This window comes from Lepeophtheirus salmonis, chromosome 12 (genome assembly GCF_016086655.4).
Source record: "Lepeophtheirus salmonis chromosome 12, UVic_Lsal_1.4, whole genome shotgun sequence".
NCBI lineage: Eukaryota > Metazoa > Arthropoda > Copepoda > Siphonostomatoida > Caligidae > Lepeophtheirus > Lepeophtheirus salmonis.
In genome coordinates, this window is record NC_052142.2 from 12,305,698 (window position 1) to 12,333,310 (window position 27,613).

Consider the following 27,613-nt stretch of genomic DNA (forward strand, 5'->3'; position numbering starts at 1 on the left):
CTGCAGCTCATTTTAAGAAGAATAGGCGCACTTACCCAACCATCGACCTCAATCGTAGATGATCTATTATAAAGCACTGCTCTTATGGGATTGAAAAAACGCTTAGGCAATAGCGTCGTAAAAGGTCGAAGTATATGGGTGTGCTTAATAGAATCAAATGCCTTTTGGATTTCCCCAATTTTTTTATTCTCCTTCAAAGAATCAACCAAAGCTTTAATATTTCTAGATGTATCAGTTAATTTCTTATTTTTTAGAAATCCTTTATATTAATCCCTATCTTTTGGTTGAGGATAGGCTCAATTTGTTTTGAAATTACTCTTGCTAAGATTATATATGTTTCGTTCAAAACTGCTATTGCCCTCCAATGATACTGTCTCCTTTCTTAGCGATGAGTGCAATTCTACCTTCCATAGTTCTTCATCAAAATTCCAAACTTAAAGAGAAACGGACCAAAAAAAATTGGGGAGGATTGTAGAAATTTTACCACCTAACCCCTCAGGTCCCGGTGCTTTATTACTTTTAATACTATATTTTACATACACAAGATATTTTTTCAGGATTCATGTCATATGATTTCTGTTGCTGCGTTGGCTTCCAAAAATATTCTGAAATTGAGAGTAGAAATAGTCAAAAATATGCTAATCTTCCAAAACTTTGGCTTATATTTTCATTCGAATCTAATGAAATATCTTCCAATGGTTCCGAATTGCTGTCTTCATTTCCCGTTATATGCGTACCTGTTTTATGATTGACTGATAGTGAAAGTACCAATCTTTGACTTCTTTCTGTATTAGGTACATCATTTAATGCATCAACATTTTCCAAAATCCATATTTTCCTCTTATTTTCCTGAGATCCATGATTATTTGCCTGTTTTTCAGTTTCAACCAACTTCTCTTCTAAGATTTTATCATCCTTCCCTGAAGAGTGATTTCCTTCTTGTTTTTCCACATCACTTTAGATAAACCTTGTTTTGACTATTTTAGTTTTTGAAAATTTCCCGTTATACTCTTCATCTATTACAGATCTTTCCATATCTGTAGGAATCTTTTGAAATTTTTTGTCACTGCTTTTTGGTTCATTAGTACTATAACCTTGAGGAACTTCCTTTTCTAGAAACTTTTAGGTAATCCGACGACTTGTGATACTTATTGGGAAAACAATTAGAAAAATGACAATTTTCATAACACAAAAGACTAATTATTGTAGAAATTGAAAAAGAGAGAACTTATATTAAATACACGTGAGAAAAGAAAATTCACTAAATTACATCTTCGAAAAAAAATAAAATAATAAGATATTGAAATAAAAGGAGAAACTGGAGCACATTTAATGAAATCTACCATCACCACTTTATCTTTCTAATTATTCTTCTTTTCCTTTTTTTTCCCCCTTGACTCAACTAGATATTAAATATGCTGTAACATAGAAACTTATAAAGTAAAGTATACCAATCTACAACTATAAGTTTAGAAACCCCAGTTTGGTATGTTGTAGTAGAAACCGTTAATAATTTTGACCAATGATAAATGATCATAATATAATGTTTAAAAGAAATGTGACTGTTTTGAAAAATAGTTTTTTTTAATTGGATATATTTCCCTACTAGATGCCCGAGAACGCCTATACCAGGAGATGCCTGCACGCAATACTTTCTTACAATTCTTGCCGCACGAACAAATCACCAATGATGGAAGGAGTCCTTGAGCTTGAAGACACCCAATCACAGCTTCTTCAGATGCAAAAGCATTGAAGATATCTACACGCATGTTTCCTCAACTAAATTCAAGTATAGAACGAGACTATGGGGAATTATGAGTATAGTAATGCTCTTTGGAGTACCTTGAACGATCCAGATTATCATGTTAATAATTATCATGGTGATGTATTTATCTATTGTATGATGAATTTTAATATATTAGGTTGCTGTAGGATTAATATCTAGTTGAGTCTAGGGGGAAAAAAGTTATTGGTATAGAAAGAGAGAGAGAGAGAGAGAAAAAACAGGAAGAACAGTTAGAAAGAGAAGCTGGTGATGTCAGATTTTAGTAAACATACACATACTCTCTGTTGTAAGCTATATCAAGACACAGTCCCATTACAATTTCGCTATTTTTATTTATGTGTGTATTGACAAAAACTTTTTTACGACACAGAAACGGATTGTGCATGGAGCATTTCTTATTATTTGCAAATTATCCGTAAAATTCGGTTTTCGAGTTTTCTTTATTTTTCATAAATAAAAAAAACTATCTGTATAATTATAAAAGTGTGTGTGTACATGTCCCATGTCCTTTATACGTTCCCACACCGTTGAAAAAAGAAGGCTTTGCATGGGTCCCTCTTTTGACCTTGGACAGGCTAAGTCAGGCGTGTCGATTTTTGGCGGTTCATATAAGGGGGCTTTTATTATACCCAAAATCAAAAAACCGTTTATTGCAGCTCAGGAACCCCAGGGGGTAGAGTTATTTAGCAATAAGTGATTGGCTTTTCAATGAGAAACAACATTTTCTAAATTTATTCAATATCAAAAAAATTTTGGGGTAAAAAATGAAATCTCTGAAAATTTTCCGAAGCAAAAAAATGAACTTCCAATGGAATATGTGATAAGTAAACAGAATAAAGTTTGTAGAAATTTGTCTGGAGATTCGTTTGCATATAAAGTTGCCAAATAAAAATTGATGTATAACTGAATGTATAATCTTTCATTTTCTAAATTTTTTTTTCCATTTTTTTATCAAACGTTAATTATCAGTATTTAAGAAAAAGTGCCACAGGACGAAGCTTTTTGCACAAATCAACGCCGATGCAACATTTAAAAAGAGTTTTTAATTTCCCGAACATTTTATATGATAATTGCAAAAATGAACCTGTTATCGAGTGTAATATTTTTAACAACATTATTCTTAATAACTTTTTTGTCTTTGCAAGTAAGAAAACAATATTTGTAGATTTGTGTTTCTTGATTGATATAATTTGAAGAATCCAAAAGAATTAGAATTATCAGGATCTTTTTAGCCAACAACAAAATATTTATATTATTATTAGTAGTATATAGAAGTATATTCTGGATGTTTTATTTTTTATTTTCTCAAATAATTAGACCTTTTCAATGTGATTTCCTCTCACTCCTTTGCCCGAGAAAACCGCAGCTAAGCCATTAACAGTTCTTTCATATAATAAACAGGAATTTTTCATACCCGATTGTTTGATATCTTCAAAAATGACTGGCTATCAAAAGCAACCAAGCTGTGAATTCTTTTGGTGATCTTTCAACGAGCAATACTCAATTTCTTAACCTATTATTTCTTTTTACCTAGTTTAGAATAGAAATAGATGTGTAATACGCGTGTACATTGGTAGAAGTCTCCCGTATTTATTCGGTGATTATTCTAAGAATATATCCGAAGTAGGATCGGATAACACATGGTGCAGCTGGCAGTCCTAATCGAATTTCGAATATTTTAATAAAAAGAAGAAAAGTTCTAGGCAACGTGAGACTAGAGATACGAAGAACTCCTAGGTGAAGATTCACTTGTCGCCTTATTGCAAAGATGATCAAAATAGATCAGACATCTCCTATAATCGATCTTCAAAGATCTAGAGGTGTGCTAATAGGATCGTTTGACGCACAAATAAAGAACATCGAAAAGCTCATGGAGGAGGATGTCCCAAATACTTTTAAAATTAAGACCACATTGGAAATAATAAGGAAAGTTTCCAATAAATTTCAGGAGAAAGTAGAGGAATTGTGTGTTCTTCTTCAGGAATCTTCTCTGGAATACGAAATGGTAGTCGAAAAGCCTAATCACATGGAAGAGAGATTCATTAATATTGAAACTTAGATGGATGAATATTTAGAGAGCAACTCACCTAGAAAAACGAGCAATTTACCAGACACGATTCTCTTAAAAATCACAAACAACTACCAAATCATATTGGAGATGAAATAAGATATTCTGACTTCCTTTAGTGGTTGAAGACTTGGAATAATTACGTTTGTTTGAGCCACATTTGAAAAAAACAAGATTATATTTTGTTCGCCTGAATTCATTACAAAAATTCGACATATTGTGTACCTTCTAGCAAATACAAGGAAATCCCTCGAAGAAGTCCTGGAAGATATATGCACATACCTAAAAGAAAAGAGACAAATTGCAGCCACACATTATAAATATAAATTATTCAGAAGGAAACAAGGCCCCTTAGAATCATTTGACAAATTTTATGGCGGGTTAAAAGTTCTAGCAGAAGAAGCTGAAATTTACAACATGAAACCAGAGGATTGGCTCGCATCGTTAGTAGTATGTGTAACAAACGATAATGAAATACGATAGAAGCTTTTAGAGAAACTTCTCAATTAGATTTGAAAGACACCCTTACCCTATGTAGAACAGTTGAGACAGCAAAGAAAAATCAGAACAGTTTGAACTACTTAGTCTTAAGTGGAGTAAATGCAAATAGGAAATCCGTTGCCAGGAAGGGGTTCTGAAGAAGAAGTATCAGTCGAAGAAGATCGCTCGAGAGAAGTGGGAGTAAACTTTCTGGGGAATGTGGATTTGATTATTCGCATAGAAATAAAAAACCTTGTTCAGAGAGGAGCGGTGAATGCCTGAGCTGTAGAAGAACCGGACATTTTGCAAGAATGTGTAAATCAACGAAGCAGAACTCCGTCAGTGTAAAAAATTTCATTCAGAAATTAAAAACTGATAAAATACCAATTGAGATAATGGATACTTATGGAAACCATGAAGTTGAAGTTTTAGTCGCGTGTGATTGTGGAGCAATGGTTTATATTGCTATATCTAAAGTATTTAAAAAAAATCAAATTTGATCGCATAGGGTCTACTTTTGATCCAAAGATGGTTGGAATGAATGGATCTTCATTGCATATTCTTGGTGTTGTATAACTTATCATGAAACTTGGAAGTCTCAGCAATAGGGAGGCTTTGTATGTTGTAGGGAATATCCCAGAGAACGAAATTTTCATCTCTCAGAATGCATCTATCCATTTCGGCGTTCTCCATCCTGATTTCCCATAGTAACTAAAAAAAAGAATTTATTGGTTAACCATTAGGCATCAAGAGTGTAGGAACAATCACGATTGGAAAATCAAGTATTAGAGGAATTTCCAAGTGTATTCTTGTGAAAATAAATTTAAAAAAATGAATTTCCCACCCATGAAAATAGAACTATTAGAAAACACGAAGCCATTTGCACTGCATAGTGCAAGACGAATATCTTTTTGATATCGAGGACAGGTGAAAAAATGCTGGATGATATGGTCAAAAAGGATGTGACTGTGAAAGTAGAAGATGAAATACCAGAGTAGTGCCACCCGTTAGTTATTGTTACATCATGGTAAACTGAGATTAACAGTTGACTTAGCCAAGTTAAACCCACAGGTTAAGAGATTAGTTCATCCTATGAAAACTCCAAAGGAAGCCAGTTCGGAAATCTATCCGAAGTCCAAGTTTTTTTACAAAATTTGACACGGTGCGTGGTTATTGGCAGATGCCCCTAGAAGAGAAACCCCAGAAATTAACGACTTTTATTACTCAATACGGAAGATATTACTTTAAGAGAGCTCCTATGGGATTTATTTGTACGGGAGACATGTATAATAGTAGGTGTGACATATCATTACAAGGCATCCCAAATGTTCAAAAAGTAGTCGATGATACCTTCGTTGACGACGAAGATCTTGAGAATTATATTAGGAGAGTAAGAAGAGTTTTAAACAAACGCAAGGAATCACATTTATTCTAGAAAAATTTGAATTCGCGAAAGAAGAATGGAATTGCCGTCAACGAAGATAAATTGAATGCTGTTTGTAAATTTCCCATTCCTACAAACAGAACAGAATTAAGATAATTTATGGGTATGGCTAATCAATTAACATCTTGATTGAGCAAATTGGCCGAACCATTGAGGGACTTGTTGAAGACAAAGAATGAATTCAAATGGGAGTTAGTTCACTCACATGCGATGGACTCTATTACAGATATTTTACTTAAGCTACCATCCCTAGCACTGTTTGATCCTTTTAGAGAAACACGTTTAGAGACAGAAGCATCAAGAACCAAAGGTCTTGGATTTCATATAATACAACGTCATCGAGAAAGATGGGAACTAATTTAATGTGGTTCGAGATTTATTATTCAAACAGAATCAAGATATGCGATGATATAGTTAGAAGCCCTTGCCATCAAGTGAGCCATTAAAAAATGTCATATTTACCTTAGCTAAACTCCTGCAATTCGAAATAATAACTAATTCTCATTCTCTCCCCACTATATTCAATAACTATTCTTTAAACCAAATCGAAAATGCTAAAGTACAGAAGATTAGAATGTGCCTTTAACATTGCCAGTTCAAAGTATCATGGAACAAAGGAAAATACCATATTATTGCAGATGCTTTGTCTTTAGCTCAAGTAGATGATCCTGGAAAAAAAGAAGTAGAATTAGAAAGTTGGTTGAAAGACACGATTAGATTATCAGTAATTAGAATAGCTGTAATACAGAATAAAATCCGAAATATTGGTTTCGTAGATCCAATCATTGAAGAGATACGAAATATAGCAAAAGTAGATAAAGACTATTGAGCGCTCGTACAATTCGTGGAATGTGGCCTGAAAGAAAAAGGAAGAGTCGAAAATCATTAAGTAAGATTTTTTAAGAACATGATTGAAGACTTAGTTGTCGAGGACGGTTTAGTATTGAAAGGAACACTAATTGCCGTCCATAAAGCGTGCCAAAGATACATCCATACTAAACTACATTTGTCGCATCAAGGAATGACTAAAACCAATAGAAGAGCGAGAGAGACAATATTCTGGCCTGAAATGAACAATGATATTGACATGATTATTTATAACTTTGAAACTTGTCAAAAAAAAAGCACCTTCACAATGCCAGGAGAGTTTAAAGCCTGATGGCATACCACAACTAATATTGGAATCCATGTCTACAGATTTGTTTATGTTAAATGGAAAATCTGACCTGGTATTTGTAGGTGTATTATCAGGTTTATTCTGTGATTGAAGAATATAAAAAAGACCAAAGTGAGGAGGAAATTATGAAAACATTTTCAAAATGGTTTACTAGTTTTGAATATCCAAAGAATCTGAGATCAGATCAAGTTGCTGTCTTCTTATCCCATATGTTCCGAGAATTTTTACAAAAAAAATGGCATCGTTTAGTCTCGATTAAGTCCTTATAATCCTCGAAGTAACGGAATGGCCGAGGCAGCTGTAAAAATATGAAGAACCTCCTTAATAAATGTGGAACAAAAACAATGGATTCGGAAGAGTTTAAAGATGGGCAACAAGAGTATAGAAATACACCCTGCGAGTGTGATACTCTCCCAATGAAGTAGTTCAAGGACAGAATCTAAGATCAAAAATTCTAGCACACAGTAGTGTATTGAAGAAATCGTCTCATGAGATTCTAAATATATTGCATAAAATCCGCAATAAATCCAAATTTTATTACGACACCGGTACTAAGGATTTATGTACATTGGATATTGGTAGTCGAGTTCGAATACAGAATCCTAAAACAAAATTATGGGATAAAGGTAGAAGGATATATTATCTCATATTTCTTACTATCCTTACATTTTGTATTTTATTGTTAGATTAAAAATATACGATATCAAAACTATTGAAAATATCGTTATAATTTTTGTAGTTACCCTAAGAAGTAAAACAATTTGTCATCTAACGGGTGTTTATATCTAGATTCTGACCCATAGATACAGTAAGGTGCTTCACTTGTTATTTTGACTGACATTTCAACAGACTGATAATATGTCAATATGTAAGAATAAATCATGAAAAAAAATTACAGTGTGTGTTAATATATCTTATACAAACCACCCACCTTATGGACTAAAATTTTTTCATGATAGTTTGTCTAATTTCTGTCACATCAGATTTTCATCATTGAATAAAGTATATTTTCTGGAAGCTATGCAAAAGCATCATTCTATCGACTATTAAAAACAACTTATTTTGACTTAAGTTTTGTCCTCTGAATGGAGTTGAATATGTAAAGTTAGGAAATTTATAATCGAATTCAATTTCAAACCGGATGACTACATAAGCCTTTACATTATATTTTACAATTTGATACAACTTATCATGTAGTTCTGCAGGGTAGGTTTAGTAATAAGCACATCAACCAGATTTCCAAAATCAACCATCTGGCATGATTGAATGCTCCTATTTTCCAACCAGCATATCTTCAATTCACATAGCCTTAATATGTTCCTCTAACATACACAAGAACAAACCTCTGGTTTATCTCTCCCATAGGGTAGCTCAATTTTTGGAATATTACTTGAGGTAAGTTTTGGAAGTAGGAGGATCTGTATTACTAAGAGAACAAGGATAACCACCAAGCTTTTAAACATTCACTTCTGGTTTGCATTATTTTCCTTCTATTTTTTTCCTTTTCCTTTTGAAATGTCTGTAAATGCTTAAAGCACAACCCGGAAGGAAACATCAGTGAGTTTTTTTCGCATATTATGTGATCTATCAAAAACAACATTATCAGGAATTATAAAATTTTGCATACTTTTATTGTTCATTTTTTAATATTTTTATGTTTTAGGATGTAAAAGTATCGAAAATTTAGTTTTTTTAAGTTGCAAGAGCCAAAATAGTTCTAAGGATCGATGATTACTCCCGTCTTCATCTTTTAATAATTCAAAAAATAGTGAGTCTATAAGGAAATGGAAAAAGTAGATTGCTATGTTTAAGACATCAAAATCCTACTATCTTGGTCTGTCAAATGACTTAATTCCAAAATCGACCTACTCTATTCTACATGTACTAAATTTTAATATACACTTTACAAGCTCAATTTGAAATAATTAATTGGATCGACGTCCCTCATTGTTGATTAACCTATTGATACTTGTTTTTCCTTTTCTTACTTTCCAAATATATAAAATCATCAATGTAATTAGTAAAGGAAGAGATGTGACTCCGTTAAAAGTTTTTAACAAATTTAATAAAATAATTATATATAATTAATGTTTGTGTTATTATAACAATTTACTAAGAAGTCAAATGGGACGAGTCCTAAAGATCACAGACCGTTCATTCTAGTTAAAAACTAGGTTACTCTGTTCGAGAAATTCTGTATCGAGGAGGACAACAGGTGTTGTATTACATACGAGATGTCGGAGAAATAAGTTCAAGAGGTATGGAATGAAATAAAGCTGCAACAGGACGAGAAAGAGAATCAGAAAGACAGATTGGAAACAGGTTTAGAAAGCAGATTATCAAGTAAAGATTTGGAAAAATTATTGGGCAAATTTGAAGGAACAGTGAAGAGTCTCAACACTTTGAAGAAAAAGCTGATTGAGCACAGGAAGAAAGTTGAGATGTTGACTGTAGAAGAGCTAACCAATGCACGAAAGGAGAACTTACCAGCAGTAAGAGAAGTAGAAGATTTGGAAGAGAGAGTTATGATGGCAAAGGTAAAAAATGTTGATTTGGACTCTCAGAGAAGTCGTGATAATATCTCAAAAGGGCAGAAAATTAAGCTTGAAATAGAAGATATGAAGTTTGCAAATGAGACATTTATGGTAGACAAAGTGAGTCAGCCTAGTAACGATAAAGAAATGCCAAGAGAAGACACAAGTTTGGAAATGGGATCTACACTAACAGATGAAGAAACGTCTATTGATGGAAATAATATAGAACTAACCGAAGAGAGAATGAGAACCAAATATGTACCTCTTCTTGAAGAAGGTACTGACAATAATATTAGTGCTAACGATAGTGATGGGGCTAGACTCTGAGAAGAAGCATCCATGAGTTGTTATTCTAATCATTCCCGTTTGGAAGAAGCATTTGTGAAAAATACAGAAATCATATGGTAAAGGAATTAGTAGAAACAAAAAGGGAATCAAAGAGTTTGGTGCTTCAAATAGCTGGATATAAACCTGAAAAGTGGGATGGAGATACATAAAATTATCATTTGAGGAAAACTGCATTTTTAGGAAACTTAAAGGGAGCAAGTGTTACGAATGAAACGACAAAGCGAGTATTATTGATTCAGGCATTCCCTAATTCTTATCAAGAGGAGGTAAGAGTAAGCTCGACAATTAAAGAGGCATTTCATAAATTTGAATGTACAATAACTGAATAGGATGTACAAGAGAAATAAGGGCAGCGTTTCATAAAATAAGAAGAGTTGAAAATGGAAATAGTGAACAAACGAAGAGTCTGGCATTATTTATCGAGCACTTTTGAGATCGGATGAGAAGAATTGGCCAATCAGAATATATTGAAGAATGTCTTTTGATAGAAAATATTATAAGTCATAAATTACCACAGAGATTATCCGAATTATTTATAACAATGTAGATGAACTAGTCTTGTTTCTAAGGTAAATTGCGTATCCATGTAGGAAAAGAAACGATGTGAGAACTCCACATCACTCACTATCGTCTATGTTCAATAACGAAGCTGTGAAGATGGAGTATGATTTTGGCTGTGGCAATAACTGTTATGACCTAAGGAAATATAAGAAATTTGTGATATTATCTGTAAAAGAACGTCAGAATATCATAGCTAAAAGAAGAGTTTGTTTTCGATGTCTGAAAGTTGGACATAAGAGATCTATGAGTCTCAATTTCGTAAAATGTAATCTTTGTAACGGACACAACCATCACAATCTCCTTGATATACCAATCAAAAGACATAATGAGATGGAAAACACGTTGTTAATACCCTACAGGTAAATAAAGTACGATTACCAGTGATTATGATTGAAATTCAACATCGGTATGGATTATGGAGACAAGTTCGAGCTTTAATATATTCTGGAAGTGATACAAGCCTTAAAAGAAAAGATTTAGTGTCTCAATTAGGTTTAAATGAAATACCTGGTAAGATTTGTTACGAGGTTATTGGTGGAATGTTACATGAAGAAAAGACAAGGAAATATAATGTCATTGTTCGTTGTATGAACCAAAATCAAGCAGAAAACGCTGACAATCTGCACTTGTTTTCTATAGGCAATATATGAGGGATATCGCTGTAATTAGAAAAGGATTTTTTTATCAAATATCCACATTTAAAGTGTTTGTATGACAGAGTAGATAGAAGAAGGTGGAGTAATTGATGAAGTCAGCGGTCAAGATTTTAAATATCTTCTGGAAGAATTGGGACGAATAAAACGCAAATGAAATTACCGCAGTCTAATCAAGTCTCTTCTAGGATGCGCTATTGTTGGTAGAGTTAAGGAAGTGTCACACAATTCTCTATTTTGTGTTAGAAGGAGAGTCAACGTTTTTAGAATAGATGGGTTAAATGATCGATCAAGAGTAAAACCTACTAGATTGTGCTTGTGTATTGAGAAGGAATTTGACGAGTATTGTTTCATGAAGAAGGTGAAGGAAGATATTAAATTGGTAAATGGTCACGTAGAAGTGAGACTACCATAGAAAAGGAGTTTCCGACAAAGCTTCCAAATAATAGAGAGGAAGCTGTCAAAGCAATGAAGTAACATGAGAAACAACTGAAAAGGGATGGGCATATGGAATTATCCAATGATCACATGGACGAATTAAAGGAGAATGAATTTATACAAGAAATTAAACTGAAAGACAACGAAAAAGGTTTCTATTTAAATATCCGAAGAGTCCTACAGACAACAACCAAATCAATTCCTTTAATAATTGTGTGTAACTCAGCAAAATAAGTTTGGCCGGGATTCACTTATAATTATTGTTTCAAGAAAGGACCTGATTTGACGAATTGAGTATTTGAAGTTTTCATAATATTTAGAAAAAGACAAAATGGCTTTCCATGGTGACATTTCAAAAATGTTTTAGCGTATTTTTGTTTAAGATGATGATAGAAAATATCAACGCATTTTATGGAGAAATGGAGATGAAAGAGCGAATCTGAAAATATCTGATATTTGGAGGTAAGCCTAGCCCGCACTTATGTCAAAGTACCGTCAGATTTATTGATGAAAAATATGCCAATGAGTACCTAGGAGCTAGTGGAGTCTTATTTGAAGATACTTATGTTGATGGCATTGCTGCATCCTTGGAAAGTGATGAGGTGGCTAGTAAAATAATGATGGATGTAGATGGTGTTCTATATTGTGAAGGTTTTAAAATAAACCGATGGTATTCCAGTGCGTTAAACTCAGGCAAATCATGTGTGGTGATTCCAGTCCTTGGACATAATTGGGACGTGGAGTAGGATTATATACGACTAGGAGTAAGAGAACGGCCAAATTTAATCTAACTAAACAAGAGAACGACTTTGTCAGCTATTGCTCGAATATGGGATCCCCTAGGAATAGTTGTTCCTGTTTTGATTGAGTTGAGAATAGTTTTTCAATCGTTGTGGGCACGAGGAATAGATTGGGACACAGTTCTAGAAGAAAAAGAAGCAGAAGTATGGAAGACAAAAATCAAATCACTGGAACTCTTGAAGGAAGTACCAATAATAAAATCATTGCGTACAAAAAATGTAGCAAAAAGACCTGAAGTTCATGGATTTGCTGATGGAAGAGAATTAGTTTATGGAGGTTGTGTGTTGGTTCGATGGAGACTGGGAACGGAAGTTTTGAAGTCAGGTTTATAGTGGCGAAGTCTTACGTAAATCATATTCGAATCAAATGTTGAACTAAATGGATTATTGATCATGACAAGACTGATTAAGTCTATTATAAACGCGCTACTATGGGAAACAGAAAAGGTTTATATGTGGAGTGATTCAAAGACGGTATTAAACTGGATTCGAAATGATAAAGACTCTTAGACTCTTATTGCTTATGTGCAACCTCGTGTATCAGAGATTCAAGAGACTTTTTTGGCAGAATTGTTTCGTTTCGTTCCAGGAAAGCAAAACCCGGCAGATGCTCTCACAAAACATATAACTGTTCATGACATTAAAATTGGGCATCAAGGTCCGTCGTTCCTCTACAGTGAATACTGGCCAGATGATCCCAAGATATCTATATGAATGTTTCTAACGATCTGGAAATCAAAGAGACTAAACGTCTTGGGAAAAAATGTAGGGGAAAGATAGGCACAATTAGTACGGATTTAGATGATAGCCTTAACACTTCGGGAGTAAAGTTAAAAGACACACTTGTGTGAAAAGATGTTCCTAATAAAGTAAATAAAGAGGATAGTATGGGAGCAAAATTGAAGGTCGTTAGAGGCCTTCAAGGGAATGTGGACTTTAAGAATAAAGAATTTAGAAGGTTATGCCCGGTGTACGATGCAATAGACGAAGTTTATAGAGTGAGTTTGCATCTGGAGAAAATAGATTGGATGACAAAAGAACAAAAATCACCTATGATTACTCCTCGAGGCACAGTTGCCCTTGTATCTATTTTACATAATGGGTTGTTGATAATTTGAGTATCACGTAAATGCAGGAAAAGAGATTGTCCTGTATCTTTATAAAATGGAAAACTTCATGAAAAAAAAGGATATCTGCCAGAAGTTATAACATAGGAACGAATTGTTTTGATAATCTAAAAGAGAGATGGCTTAAACTTTAATAAATGAAGGCAAATCACTGTACTAAATGAAATACGCAGAATACTTTCAGTAGTAATTGAGTGTCAAATTGAACCTATTCTAATTGAAAGGTTAGGACCAGAGCAAAAAGGGTTTTTAAAACTAAGAATAATATCTGACATTTCCTGAAATATTCAGACAGCGATTGAAGCATTGGAAAGGAGCAAACATTTTTGAGCTATTATTTATATAGATTTTAAAGTATTTGGTTCCCTTTTTCACACTCACATTTTGAGATCGGTGAGGAAACCACTACCTAGCTACAGCACTAAAGGTTCTATGGAAAGAGACTCCCACTTAAGATTATGGAACGACAAATCCAAAAGTGCTACCATAGACTATATTTCTAGCCGCATGAGAACATCCAAAAACCAGACAATTGAATATTTAGAAACACAAAACTTTGAGCATGGAGATGACATTATATGTTGAAGTACACAAATTACAAGGCACAAAAGAAAATCATTCACAGAAACGATATAAAAACAGAAAAACTGAAAAGAAAGATACAAAAAGAGACAGTGATGGACGACAATCTAAGAAAGCAGCTTGAGAAAAATATGGACGAAGGTAACATGGAAGCTGTTTGGAAAGTTGAAGCAAAAACAATATTAATTAAGGTATCAAAAATAATTTATATAAATGTTATAAATTATTTAAAGATTATAAAATTAACCGAAAATAATGAACAATAGAATTGGCACCTAATACATTTGCTAATATTTCATTTTCTTCTGAAAAATAAAATTTTATTCAACCTTTTTTGACAGTGGAAGTCCTCAATTTTAAATTAAATGTTTCTTATTGAGAATCGAACAACCACAAATGATGTGTTCTTCCTCCTAGAAGGTTTCCACGCAAGATTCTCAAAACAACCTTAATCAATATTATTTTTGTTCTATAAATACATATGTTTTTAGGAAATAAATATCTCTTTTCTACCTTAAATGTTTAATAATTAATATACACATGTTTTAAAATAACATAACTGAAAATACGAAAACTTGGTTAAAATGTACAAGTGTATTTAAATCAACTTACAATTCGCATCTAGTAAAGTGTAGCTTCTGTGATTGACCTAAGACAGTCTTGAATGAAAGAGACATAATTTGAGTTCGATAACAATTTAAAACTCTGTTTGTCATATTTAATACACCAGTTTTAAGAAACAAGTTCTTAGCACATACGATTCAAAGAAAAGAAGGATTTAATTTTCGACCACAAATATCTAGATTTCACACAACGTAACAGTAAAAAAATGTTCAAAAAAAATTTGAGAATCAATTTTCAAATTCATGTTTTGACTCTTTTCAGCCTTTTTTACATAACTACTTTCGACTAGAGATGGTACACCAGAGAAATTGTGAGATTCGCCCCCCCTCCATAACCTTTTACTTAAATTGATCATATGTGAACTGAAGTTTGTTGTCTGAGTGAAGAGTACCAGGGAAACCAGAACAGGTAAACTATAGGAATAGTTGTTTTAGAATAGCAAGAGTATATATATTATTTATTTGTACAGCTTTTATCCATTTGGATCCTGCATTGATCATCACGAGGACATCTTTACCTAGGCCCTTTGCATAGTAAACGTGCACTCAGTCCCAGTCCCTTGAAGGAGCAAAAAGAAAAAATAGAGAAGCGGATTCAAAGCATTTTCCTGAAAAGTATAACATACAGCAACAAAAAAAACTAAAACAGGCCACCATAGTCTACTACGTGCTAACGCTTTCATTTTTACCATTGCAGTATGATTGATGTGGAGTTCTTGAAGGAATTGAGTGCGTAATTTCTTTGGACAACGAATCTTATCCATCAAAAGAGAAAATAATTATCCACAGATAACGCATTACGTTTGAAACGGAACCCCTCATCTTGCACAAACGACCAATCATCTGGCTTAGCTACAGCAATGACTAAGGGAAATACATGATCTTCCATTGTAGATCCAATAGTTCAGACTTTTTCTTTCTGGAGAATTCAATTGAGTTGCACTTCCTTTTTCCCCAGAGTCCCTACTATTAGGTGCATTATTCAGCAGACCACGAGACAGTGAATCACCAGTGGATGTATGCACAGATGTGATTTATTTGATGTTGTAATTAAAAATAACAGCTTCTTGTAATTAGGATGTTGTCATTTTTAATAACAACATCCTAATTGCAAAAAGTGAATGACTGGCAGACACTACTGAATTTCACTCCTTTCTAGGATAAAAAATGTGCTGCGAGGGACGATGATCTGATTTGATTATGAATGAACGTCCTATAAGATAGTGTTCGAATTTTGAAGTCCATAGATGATTGATGTGGCTTCTTTATCTATCTAAGAATAATTCATTTCAGATCCAGAATGCTTTCTTGAGGAAAAGGCAACAGAGCGCTAAAATCTTTATCTAATTAGGATAAAAAAGCACCAAGATCCAGAACAAGATAAATAAAAGGAAAGGTCGTATTGCATTAAGCATGAAATATTAGATACAGAATCCTTGATATTCACAACTATATCATTAGCTTGATTAGACTATGAAGAATCCATTCTTTTTTTTAGTAGTTTATGAAGAATTGAATGCACTCAAAATCTTTGTAATGAAATACCCATATATTTGGACAAGTCCCGAGAATGATTTGATATCAGAGACATTTGAAGGGACAGAGAAATTCAAGACAGGCTTTACCAATTCAGAATACAAAGACCTTCCTTCCTTATATATTTTGAAACCGAGGTAAGTGAGTTGCTTTGCAGTACAAGAACATCTACTGGCTTTTAAACCACCACTAACACTTTTGATTCTTGAATAGACGGCTCTCAACGTATTCAGATGCTCTTCTTTAGTTTTAGAAAAAAAAGGAAGCGTCGTATATGTATATTTTGACTCCACGAATACCTTTGAACAATTTTTCTTCTCCGCCTGCGCAATAGAAGGAACAGAAGCAAATCCATAAGGCAAAACTGTTTACCTTATGAGACCGTATTTATAGTGTTTAGGTCACTGAAGCACTTCCTACAGAAGACACTAAGCAGAAAGTATAGTCTGTACTTTTTTAGCAGGATAGGTATCGAGATTCAGAGTCCCTCAGACCATACACTCAGATCGGGGAGCTCAATTTACTGGTTCCCTATGGAAACGCTTGGTAAAACTCCTTGGTTCGAGAAGCCTATTCACCACATCGTATCACCCTGAGTCCAACTGCATTATTGAGAGGTTTCAAGGGACTTAGAAGACTTCTCTTACTTCATAAAGGAATCAGTAAGGTTAATCTTGGGTGGACGCACTTCCATTCGTGATATTCGGTCTTCGTTCTACCATCCCAGCAATTCCAGGAACATCATTTTCTCAAATTTACTACGTCTTAGGTTCAGCTCCAAGGCTACTATTATCATTGACCGAATGTGCTGGTGCTCCCAACGATAAGAGCTTGTTTCAGAGCTTGTTTCAGAGCTTCAATGAGATGAAGCATGATCCACCAAGAGTTATTCCCGAGCCTCTGGTGAGAGTCAGGGCGGCGTTGGAAGCTCTTAAGAAGTTGGATTATGTTTTGGTCAGAAATAAGCGGATTAAACCATCCCTTGCTCCTACATATTTGGATCCTTTTAAAGTCTTGTCTAAGTCAAACAGAACCTGTATTCTGGGCATGGGACGTTGAACTAACTTCGTGTCAAGCGCTTCAACCCGGCTTCCGGAGTTAGGGATATTCTTCATACATACAAGGACAACTCTCAGTCATAAGAATTTACATCTAAAATTATATTCTTTTATTTAGTCCATATTTCGTTTTACTTAATTAATTTATTTGCATGTAACTAATTTGACTATTTTACACAGAAATGAATGGGTCGTAATTGATGCGTAAATCACAAAATTAAGAATTCCCAAACAGATATACACGTCTTCTTCTTAGTGTGTTTCAACATGCTATGGAGAAACTAATGTCCCTACACCAAGTACACCGACCTCATAAGTAGAAATTGGGAAAACCTATGGTTAATTTATTTTAAACATATATTTTGTGTTTAGTTCACTAATGTGATATTTTCATTTTGGAAGAAATGTGTCTTATATGGAAGCCAAGGGGGCACCAGCTTCAAAAAGTTTGAAAACCCCTAGTCTAGACAGTACCTCTATTCTAACACATTATTCTGTTTGTTCTCACAACGTGAAAGGGAGGACGCAGGAGCTTAATCAAAATAAGAAGTTTTTTTGAAGCAAGGCTAAGTTTAGAGATACTATACAAACATAAACACATTAAGACCGAAGGTTTAACATTTTTTCCGAATTTGATGAACTCCTTCTTTTGAAATTATAATTTTTTTTTTTTATGAATTTTTAAGTCTCAAAATTTGCATATATATTATCTGACTATTACTTATAAATTAAGTATTTACATGCAAAAAGGTATACCTAATTAAAATTTACAAAATAAAGTCTTTTAATTAATATCAAAACAAACAGAAATTGTTGAAGCCTCTGTCATATCACAATTATATTTTTTTAATAAAAACTGAATTTACGAGTCTCAAAATTCGTACAGTTATTCCCTTGTTATCCTTCTAATGTATCGTATAAAATAAAATAAAAGTATTTCTAAAAAAAGTCGTTACAAATCGCTTCAACCATTAATATTAAAAGTACTTTATATCTAGAAAATATAACAATAAGGTATTATTTCGATTATCATGAGCATCCTTAGCAAAAAACCTTAAGTTCAAATAAATTAAATATTCATGAAGTAATAAATGTTTAAAATGATATAAATATCCATTTTTAAAAACCTGCACTTAACTGTCTTAAATAACTATAACTCCTTATGTACACCATAAGTACAGATCTGCTAATCCCCTATTTTTGTGGCCATTTAAGTGATTAAATATGAGTGTCTTCTAATCGTAATGAATTCTTATCCCTTTCCATTGAACTACATATAACTTCAGACAATTTATATCACTTTGTTTATTATTTTTATCCATCTTGTGTTGTCTGCAAATTATTTCTTCAGCTAAAATACAAACGTCTCCGTCCAACTTGTCAATAACATTGATCCCGCTATGATGATTGGTCGATTAATTACAAATGGTTTGGTTAGGCATTTAATAGAAAGTAATCAATGTACAAAGTAATTGAAAGTTCCACACACAAAAGCAGATCTATAATTTTTGAATATACATATAAAACTATATCTTAGTCACCCTGAAAGGTAATCCTTATAATTATACCCATAATTAAACAAAAAGAAATAGTAATCTTTTGAAAAAATAGTTAAAAAGCGACTCCATATAGAAAGTAACTAAATGAACGTCAAAATGAATGCCGTTCATATTTTCTTCACGTTCATCGTTCATTTTTCTTCTGTTCGTCGTTCATTTGTTCTAAAAACGAACAGAAAGCGTGAACGCCGTTCGATTTTTCCCTTAAAAATGTAATTTAATGTGAGCAGCCGTTTAATGTTCAAGCCTGCAAATCCTTTTTTTGTGCGGAATCTGCCGTTTAACTACTGATTCTTACTCGTCGACTTGGCTTTGTAAATATACTATTTCAATACCATTAGGGATTTAAAAAAACACAGGTCAAATCTACAAATAACTGGACACGATGTTCGATGTGCAGTCTCAAAAAAAAAAAATCTCCAATAGATATATTTGTGAATCAAAAACAAAGTCAGTTAGCTCTTTCTAAAGATGAAAATATTTTTACTAGGTTGATTATATATTTTTGTTTAATTTATTTTTCATATAGATTAAGGTTAATAGAAATACAAGGTTATACCATAACTATAGTTGATAATATTGTTGAGAAAAACGCGTGCAAGGAGAACGGGGAAAAAATACATATGGTATCATTGTTTAAAATACTGATGTGATTATCATCTGCCTGGTTTGTTATGATTTTTGAGGGTATAACGAAAGTATTTATTAGCAAAATGTTTAATGAAGATATACTACGTATAATTGACTTAGACGTTTTTTATCCGTTACAGTAGATTTTATAACGTCACACTCCATGAAATTGTAATTCATTATGAACTTTATTCTCAGAATAATAGCTAATGAAACGACAAAGTAGGGTATTTCGAAATATATTTGAAGTTCCAATTTTAAAAAAGAAGGCTTTAGATAAATATAATCCACATAATAAAAAATACACCATCATACATTTATGTTAAATATATAAAATTAAACAACTGGAATCATATAACTAATAACAATAAATTATACATACAGAATATTGAAATAATAGATTGATCTTGTTCTGACACCGGAATTCAGTTAAATATGTCATAACTTTAGGTTGCAAAACACAAACGAGACGTGGAGTTTAATCAAAAAGATAATCACCCCTCTTCTTCATGTGGAAGTTGCTATATACAATTGTGCAAAGGATAGATATATCTCTACCGATGAAATCTAACTAATTATTAATAATAAAGTAAATGTCAAAATCATAAAATTAGACAATAAATATACTAATAAAAAATGTTACAAATAAATCCATCTGAAAGATTTGGAGCAAAAGTTAATTATGTAGTAATGTCCGGCGATATTACCCCTTATTAAGAGCATCAAAAAAAGATATTTTCCCCGTTATTTATGCTTATATAACAACATACTATTATCATGAAGGATATACAAAATTGCTAATTATAATGCTACAACCAATGTAACTACCCCCGTTGTTGTGACCATTTAAGCAGTTGTTTTTGTCTTTTATGAGTTTTCTGAACACCATTTCTTAGAGCCTATCAACCATAGCTAAGCCTTAAGTGATAAAAAAAAAAGTAATATTTATTGACTATGTAATATTGGAAAACCTAATTATCATACCGAAGTCTTTAAGTGAAGAAAATAGTCTCAGACAAACTAGTTGCGAACCATCCAATGCTACTACCCCCGTTGTCGTGACCATTTAAGCAGTTGTTTTTACTATTTAATGTGTTGATGAAAAAATTATCACCCTTAACCATAACTAAGGGTGATAATTTTGGTAAGAATAGAAAAGCGTGCGATGGGAAGAGAAGAAATACTTATGGATTCATCGATTAAATAATGTACATCTTCTTCTATCAATCAAGAACGTTATCATTCCCGCCTTTAATATTCAGTATTAATATAATATTAGATGCTGATAGTCGATAGAAAACTGAATAAAATGCCTAAAATAACGTCGCCTTATGTCTGGATTTATGAAAATGGAGGGCCAGGAATTTGGAAAATACTTACCGGATAAGAAACAGATGGCTTGTCGGATTTGTCGATATAAATGTGCCTTTAGTCCCTTGTCTAGAATTACACGCCACTCATTATCCTCATCTCATATCAAGAGCATGTATATTCAACTAAAAAATCAAGTTAATGATGAATACATCAAGTTAGACTTTAACTCTGATCTCACAAAGATGCTTATTGCATGTATGTATATACCCTTATCCATTGCTAATCATCTACGTTCAAAAAAATTATGGAGAAATACACGGGTAAACCTATCCCTTCCCAAGGAACCATCATTAAGTTAATGGAAGATGTTGGTACTAATGTCATTTATAAAAATACATATAAAAATGTTTTGAGTCATCCACACCATATGACGATAAAGTTATCAGTAAAAAGTATTTACTAATATCGAAATGGAACTCTGAGTTTTGTACTATCTAACAGTAAGTATTCAATTTTTTTTAATCTAACCATAAAATATGATTCTATTTTAGCTAAACATATCAAGAATTATGATACACAACTCATTAAATGGCAACCACAACTGCTTAAATGGTCACAACAACGTGAGTAGTAGCGCTGGATGGTTCGCAACTAGTTTATCTGACACTAGTTTCTTCACTTAAAGACCTGGGTATGATCATTAGGTTTTCCAATATTACATAGTCAATAAATATTACTTTTTTATCACTTAAGGATTGGCTATGGTTGATAAGCCCCAAGAAATGGTGTTCAGAAAACTCATAAAAGGCAAAAACAACTGCTTAAATGGTCACAAGAACATTGGGTGTAGCACTATTATTAGTAATTGTGCGTATCCTTCATGATAATAGTATGTCGTTTTACAAGCATAAGTAACGGGGAAAAAATATTTTTTGATGCTCTTAATAAGGACTAATATCGCCGGGGATTACAACATAATTAGCTTTTGCTCTAAATCTTTACGATGCATTTAATTCTAACATTTTTTTTATAACAACATTTATTGTCTAATTTTATGATTTTGACATTCACTTTATTATTGATAATTATTTAGCTCTCATCGATAGACATATCTATTCTGTGCACAATTGTATATAGCAACTTCCACATTAGGAAACAAGGCTGATGATCTTTTTAATTAAACTCCACGTCTGGCTTGTGTGTAGCAAATTAAAGTTATGACATATTTAACTGAATTCATGTCAGAACAAAAAAATATTATTTGATCAATCTATTATTTTAATATTCTGTATTTATAATTTATTTTTATTATTAGTTATATGATTCCAACTGTTTAATTTTGTATATTTAACATAAATGTATGATGGTTTATTTTTTAGTATGTAGATTATATTTAATTTAAGCCTCCTTTTTATACTTGGAACTTCAAATATATTTCGAAATACTCTACTTTGTCGTGTCATTAGTTATTATTTTGAGAATAAGGTTCATAATGAATTACAATTTCATGGAGTGTGACGTTTTCTAATCTACTGTAACAGATAAAAAACGTAGTATATCTTCATTAAACATTTTGCTAATAAATACTTTCGTTATACCCTCAAAAATCATAATAAAGCAGGCAGCTGATAATAACATCAGTATTTTAAACAATGATACCATATGTATTTTTTCCCCCCTTCTCTTTGCACGCGTTTTTCTCTACAGATTTATCAACTTTACTTATGTTTGACTTCCACCACACTTTTAATAGTGACGTCATAGTGTATAAGTAGTCGCGTGTTTTGTTTACATTTTCCATCGTATATGAAAAGAAACAATCTACATTCTTGTCTTCATTTTATTAAAAAACATTCAATCCTATTGAGGATCTTCCACATCGTTGAGAAGCATATGAAGTTAAGTCTCAGTTTCTACAGAGAATCACCTTGCAATAGTGGACTGCAGCGAGGAACGAAGTAGATTGTCGGATTTCACTCAAATCCATTTAGGAAAATTAAATTTTAGGCTCATTTGTTATTCAGTGTTAACTCTTCACCCTTGTTATCATCAATTCTATCATTTAATCCAAGAAAAATATATTCAATCCATATATATTGTAATTACTTATAAGTTATTTGTATTGACAGTCGTTCGTTAGGATGGCTATAAATTATCATAAGCATTACTCATCAAATAGAAGATACTAGATGAAGACTCCCTGGATAATATGTGGAGTTCAATCCAACAAAAGATCGTGTTACTTCGTCACTCCCGGTATGGAAGAATAGGTCATAGTGCTGAAGTGCAACATAATTACATATCGTGAATTTAAAAAATATCATAATATCCATTCTTATGTTATGATTTAGTTAAACTTAAGTATCTTAAAATGAATATTTTATTGAAATAGAACTGATTAATCCACAGTCAAACAGTTCTCATAATGACTCTTTGATGATTTGACACAAGAAGAAAACTTCGTTCCCAATAACATTACAGTTGTTTTAAAGAAGAACTCTTTTACTTCTAAAAAATATTGGCCATCCAATTTCCGAGGCTTGACAAGGTTTTTAAACTCAGCTAGAACACAGGTACTCACATTTCGAAAGTTAATTGTTTAAGATTAAATAATGAGCCTAAAAAATATATATATATATAATTTCCGTTTTTTATTTTTAACTAATGAAATGAGCAGTTTTTCGCACGTTACTTGCTATTTTTCTTTTTATGCCACTTTTGTTTACAATATTAATATACTTTAGTCTAATGAAAGTACGAATGCGAATAAATTTTATTATAACTTTCTATTCTTCCTTAAGATACTTTTCCACAATTGTGCTGATGAGTCGATCCATCTCATATGGTTCGGTATCAAAAGAATTCCCATAAAGCTTCATGAAATGATTCTCTATTTTTTTTTTTGCAAAATTCCAAAAAGATTCCGATAGTTGAGGCATTGCCCCTCTTGACAATGTTTTAAGCCATAGACTTGGAGGAACTTGGATGCTGGAAGTATTACGCCCCAGAGGGGGAAATTTTTGATGTAACGATTTGGTCACATATAAATCATTAGATTGTTGTTCTATTGTATTTTCATCATAATTTATATCTTCCTCAATCTTACCTTTAATGATTTGAGGATAAATTATATCATCAAAGTCTTAATAAATTTTATGTTATATTCTTAATCTGCTTTGCTCAAAATAGGACCTAAAAGGATATGCAAGATTAGTGTATATACATTAGTGCATTGGTTGATACTACAACCTGTAATTTGTTGAAACATAGAAACAAAACATTGGTCTCCTTCAGATCTGACGGGAGCATTTTCAACAACCATTTTTTCTGAGTCACTTATTATGAGTATCCGAAATCGGTCCATGGCCTCTACCCCATTAGGATGAGAGTGGGTTCGTCCAATATATCTTATTCTTGAAAAAAAAGTTTTCAAGACAATCTTGATTCAAACAAGATATATATGGAAGGCCAATTTCATTATTTATGTATTGGTACAATGATATCAAAGATTTTGAAGGAATACTTATGCCCTATTGGTAGGGCTTCAAAGCAACACATAGGCAACACCAATTCACCATTTTTATTTCTCTTAATTTGCATCATTGTTCCAATCCCATTATCATGCATTGGAGAATATCCTTTTGTATATCCAAATTTACTCCATAAGCACATCCGAAGTCCTTTTTTGATTTGGTCAGGAACTTCATCTCATGAAAGAACAAGACAGCTAAGTTTCTATATGGAGTTTTGTTGGATTTGATTTGTTGAGCGATAATTTTAATAATATTTGATTTTATTCCAGAAGCTATTTTAAAATTTCGGATCCACAGTTTGAGGGTTACATTAGGAACCGGAGGTAGACCACTGCATTGAATGTAACTGTAGGCTTTTGAGCAAAGAGACTTCAGTATCAGTCCTTTAACAGAACCCTCCTCATTCTATTTTCCTAACCTCTTCCCACTGACAATGAGTTTACATTGAGATTTAGTAAATCTCTTTTCCAGTTCTCCTTTAATAGCTTCCTTAAAATTAGATTTGGATTTTAATAATATTTTGATTGAAGGATTTTCACTTTTTCGTGTAAATCTGCATTCTGTTTCCTTAGTAGAATGAGTGGATCTTTTATGGTATTATAAGCCCAACTAATTTGTATAATCGGGGATACACATGCTTGATTAAATGCGTTAACCTTTTCTAACACAAGTGTTTGAGTTGATTTTACGTTGGCTTTGGATGATTTGCCTAATGTCTCCAAATATATTTCATTAGAATCTTCTTCAAAATGGTCCACAATTTTTTAATTCATTTTGTTTTCCTTTGAAACCTCTGTTAGGGATAGTATCTTTTTCAATTTTCTTTTTATAAATAGTCCCAGCGATTCACCTCTTAAATCCCTTTTAATCGCATTTTCCTGAAAATGATTCTCAGAAATTCTAGGGTATTTTCCTAAGGGGCCCTTTCGATGACAAGCACTTTCCCATTTTTCCTCCTTGAGGGATCCTTTGAAAAATGATGATAAATTATGTTAGGAGAATCACAAATGGCAACTGCACAACTGAGAGTTTCATTTGTGCACATACATTATACTTTTTTGGAATGGCGAATAGGTATTATTATCGTAATAATAATAATCAATTAGTAATAATATATATATTGCAAAATGTAAATAAGATATAATATCATACTCCAAAGATACCAAACTGCTCTCTCTTGGCCCACAACGTAGTCCCAGCTCTTAAATTTGACCTTTTGTGAATTTGGATTTGTTACCCTTTATATTCTCTATGACGTCAGAATCTCCCTCTCTGGCCCAGCAGTCGGTACGATCAAGGACTCCTGTAAGCAGGACCGGGCACCCCCAAACATGAATTCAAATACGCGTGCAACATGGGTCCATTGAAAAAAAGCAATGCAACGTGTTTGGTAAGATAATAAGTAATAAGTTATTACTATTAGTTACTTTGTGGACACCATCTTTATTGTGTTTTGTAATTCCAATCATGGCCACTAAGTGTTGTGCTCCGGGGTGGAGAACGGGCTATGACAACGAACCACAACAGTCAGATGTTACGATCCATCTGTGGCCAAACAAAGAGAGAACCCCCGGACTTGATACCGCCTGGCTGAAAGCCATTCCAAGAGAAACAGATCTGAAGAAGACAGATTAAGCACCATCCAAAAGTATAAAGCGGTGTTCCCTGCATTTCAACGACTCTGATTTCATCTGTGAGTCTAAAAGTAGTCAGACCCTTGGCAAGACTCTAAAGAAGAGGTAAGACAGCTGCTCCTTTTGATGCGTATGCTTATAACTGTCCTTCTTTTACAGGTACCTCAAACCAGATGTAGTACCATCCCTATGGCCAAACTGCCTCAACAACCTCTCAACTCCTAAAGCGTCATCAAGACCAACTCAAGGCGCGACCACGTCACGTAGGGTTAAACAGTTCCATGAACTACAACAGCATGCTGTGTTCCACAAATCATCAATTGGAGCACTTAAGTACTACTCCAAAGAAGACAATAGACTGGAGTTGAAAGACTGAGCCGAATTTTCAGAGTTTGTCAGAATTATGTTGAATATCCTGAGAAGAACAAAAGTGACCTCTCTTTCTTGAGAGATTTTGTCGACTTTCTCATCGAGTGGCAAAACAGTAAATCACCTGGCCTCACAGCACAAGCCTTCCTAGCAACAAAGCAGACGTGCCTTGCCGTAGCAGATCTGGCAGAGTATCTTCTCCTATTTACTCCTCGCTATGTTCCAGTCTGATCCCATAGAAAGAAAGTTCATCCTGGTACATACAACTAAGTAGAAATATCTACTACATCAGCGTGAGACGATCCTGGAAGCAGAGAAAAAGATTCGTATTCTGAGTCTTGTCAAATTCTCAGGTAAATAAGATATTTGTTAATAGTAAGCTTCTTTATTTAGGCATCATTTATTTTTACAATATGATAATATCATAACAATATTTTACTTTTTTTAATTTTCAGGTATGACTACTTCAGAAATTAAAGCTCTCCAGGATGAAGACCTGGTAAAAGCTGAGCTCATTTTGACTAACTGGCAACTAGATGACCTCCAGGAACTAGCTTCCAAGGGAGAGAGTAATGCTCTCTACTTAGTTGCCGGGTACATTGGTTTTTCTTGAAGAAAAAAATCAGCTGTACATCATGCCAAGAGTTAATGGTCATCAGAGACACACCTCCGGACTCAATAACCTTCGATAACCCAACCAATGAGCATGTAGACCTGAAAGAGTTCATCGACATAATGAGCAGGGGGGTTCTCGACTCCATCCGACCTTACCTCTCCTGTCTTCATGCTCACTCAATGTTCTCTTACATCACAGCTACTCCCGAAGAGAAAGAGTATACTTGGCACACCAAATCCTAGAGCTTCATTTGTTGCCACATTCATTGACAGGATGCAGGACAGTTTTAACTTTGACATTATCGCCGTTGTGGGAGTAAAGTGCGAGGAAGTCAGCTTTTTTTCAAAAAATTTCTTTCGCTTTGTTTAATGTCATGGGTCCGATTTTTAACAAAAAAGAAAATGACAGCTAAGAATTCAGAAGCTAATCGAAAAAAAGCTAAATTCCAAACAAAATCTTCTGACTTGTAGACTTGGACCAACTTTGTACTTTTTGATAGTGCCTTTTCATTTTTATATGTTTTTTATGTTTATTCTGTTTATTTCATGAGGGAATTTTAAGTTGGACCCCGAACTCGAATTTTCATATATTAAACGCTCATATCTCAGTTGTTGATTAATAATTGGCACGAAATTTTTAAGATTCTAGTCTTATTAGTTTTAAAAATGCAAATTTATTATATATGATCATAAATAAATTATGAATTGACATAATTTATGGATGAAAGTGGCAATTTGATGCAA

The 27,613-nt window shown here is 33.1% G+C and overlaps 2 long non-coding RNA genes across 11 annotated transcripts; one reads left to right on the forward strand and one right to left on the reverse strand.

Annotated features, from left to right (window-relative positions):
- Positions 1-472: 472 nt before the first annotated feature.
- LOC121127146 (uncharacterized) lies at positions 473-24,106 on the reverse strand. 9 transcript variants are annotated; one of them, XR_011782599.1, is made up of 6 exons: positions 23,968-24,106; positions 6,907-23,910; positions 6,525-6,842; positions 6,241-6,446; positions 3,874-4,136; positions 473-3,804 (listed from the first exon to the last, which is right to left on the reverse strand). It is a non-coding gene; the product is annotated as an uncharacterized lncRNA (long non-coding RNA). The 9 variants fall into 9 exon arrangements; XR_011782600.1 differs by having other exon boundaries at positions 473-605; positions 738-1,147; positions 3,317-3,804; positions 3,874-6,842; XR_011782601.1 differs by having other exon boundaries at positions 3,874-6,842; positions 6,907-20,322; positions 20,389-23,910.
- Positions 21,236-27,477, forward strand: LOC121127266 (uncharacterized). Of its 2 annotated transcripts, XR_005867716.2 has the most exons (3): positions 21,236-24,574; positions 24,620-26,607; positions 26,710-27,477. It is a non-coding gene; the product is annotated as an uncharacterized lncRNA (long non-coding RNA). The 2 variants fall into 2 exon arrangements; XR_011782602.1 differs by having other exon boundaries at positions 22,479-24,574; positions 24,620-27,477.
- Positions 27,478-27,613: the final 136 nt, after the last annotated feature.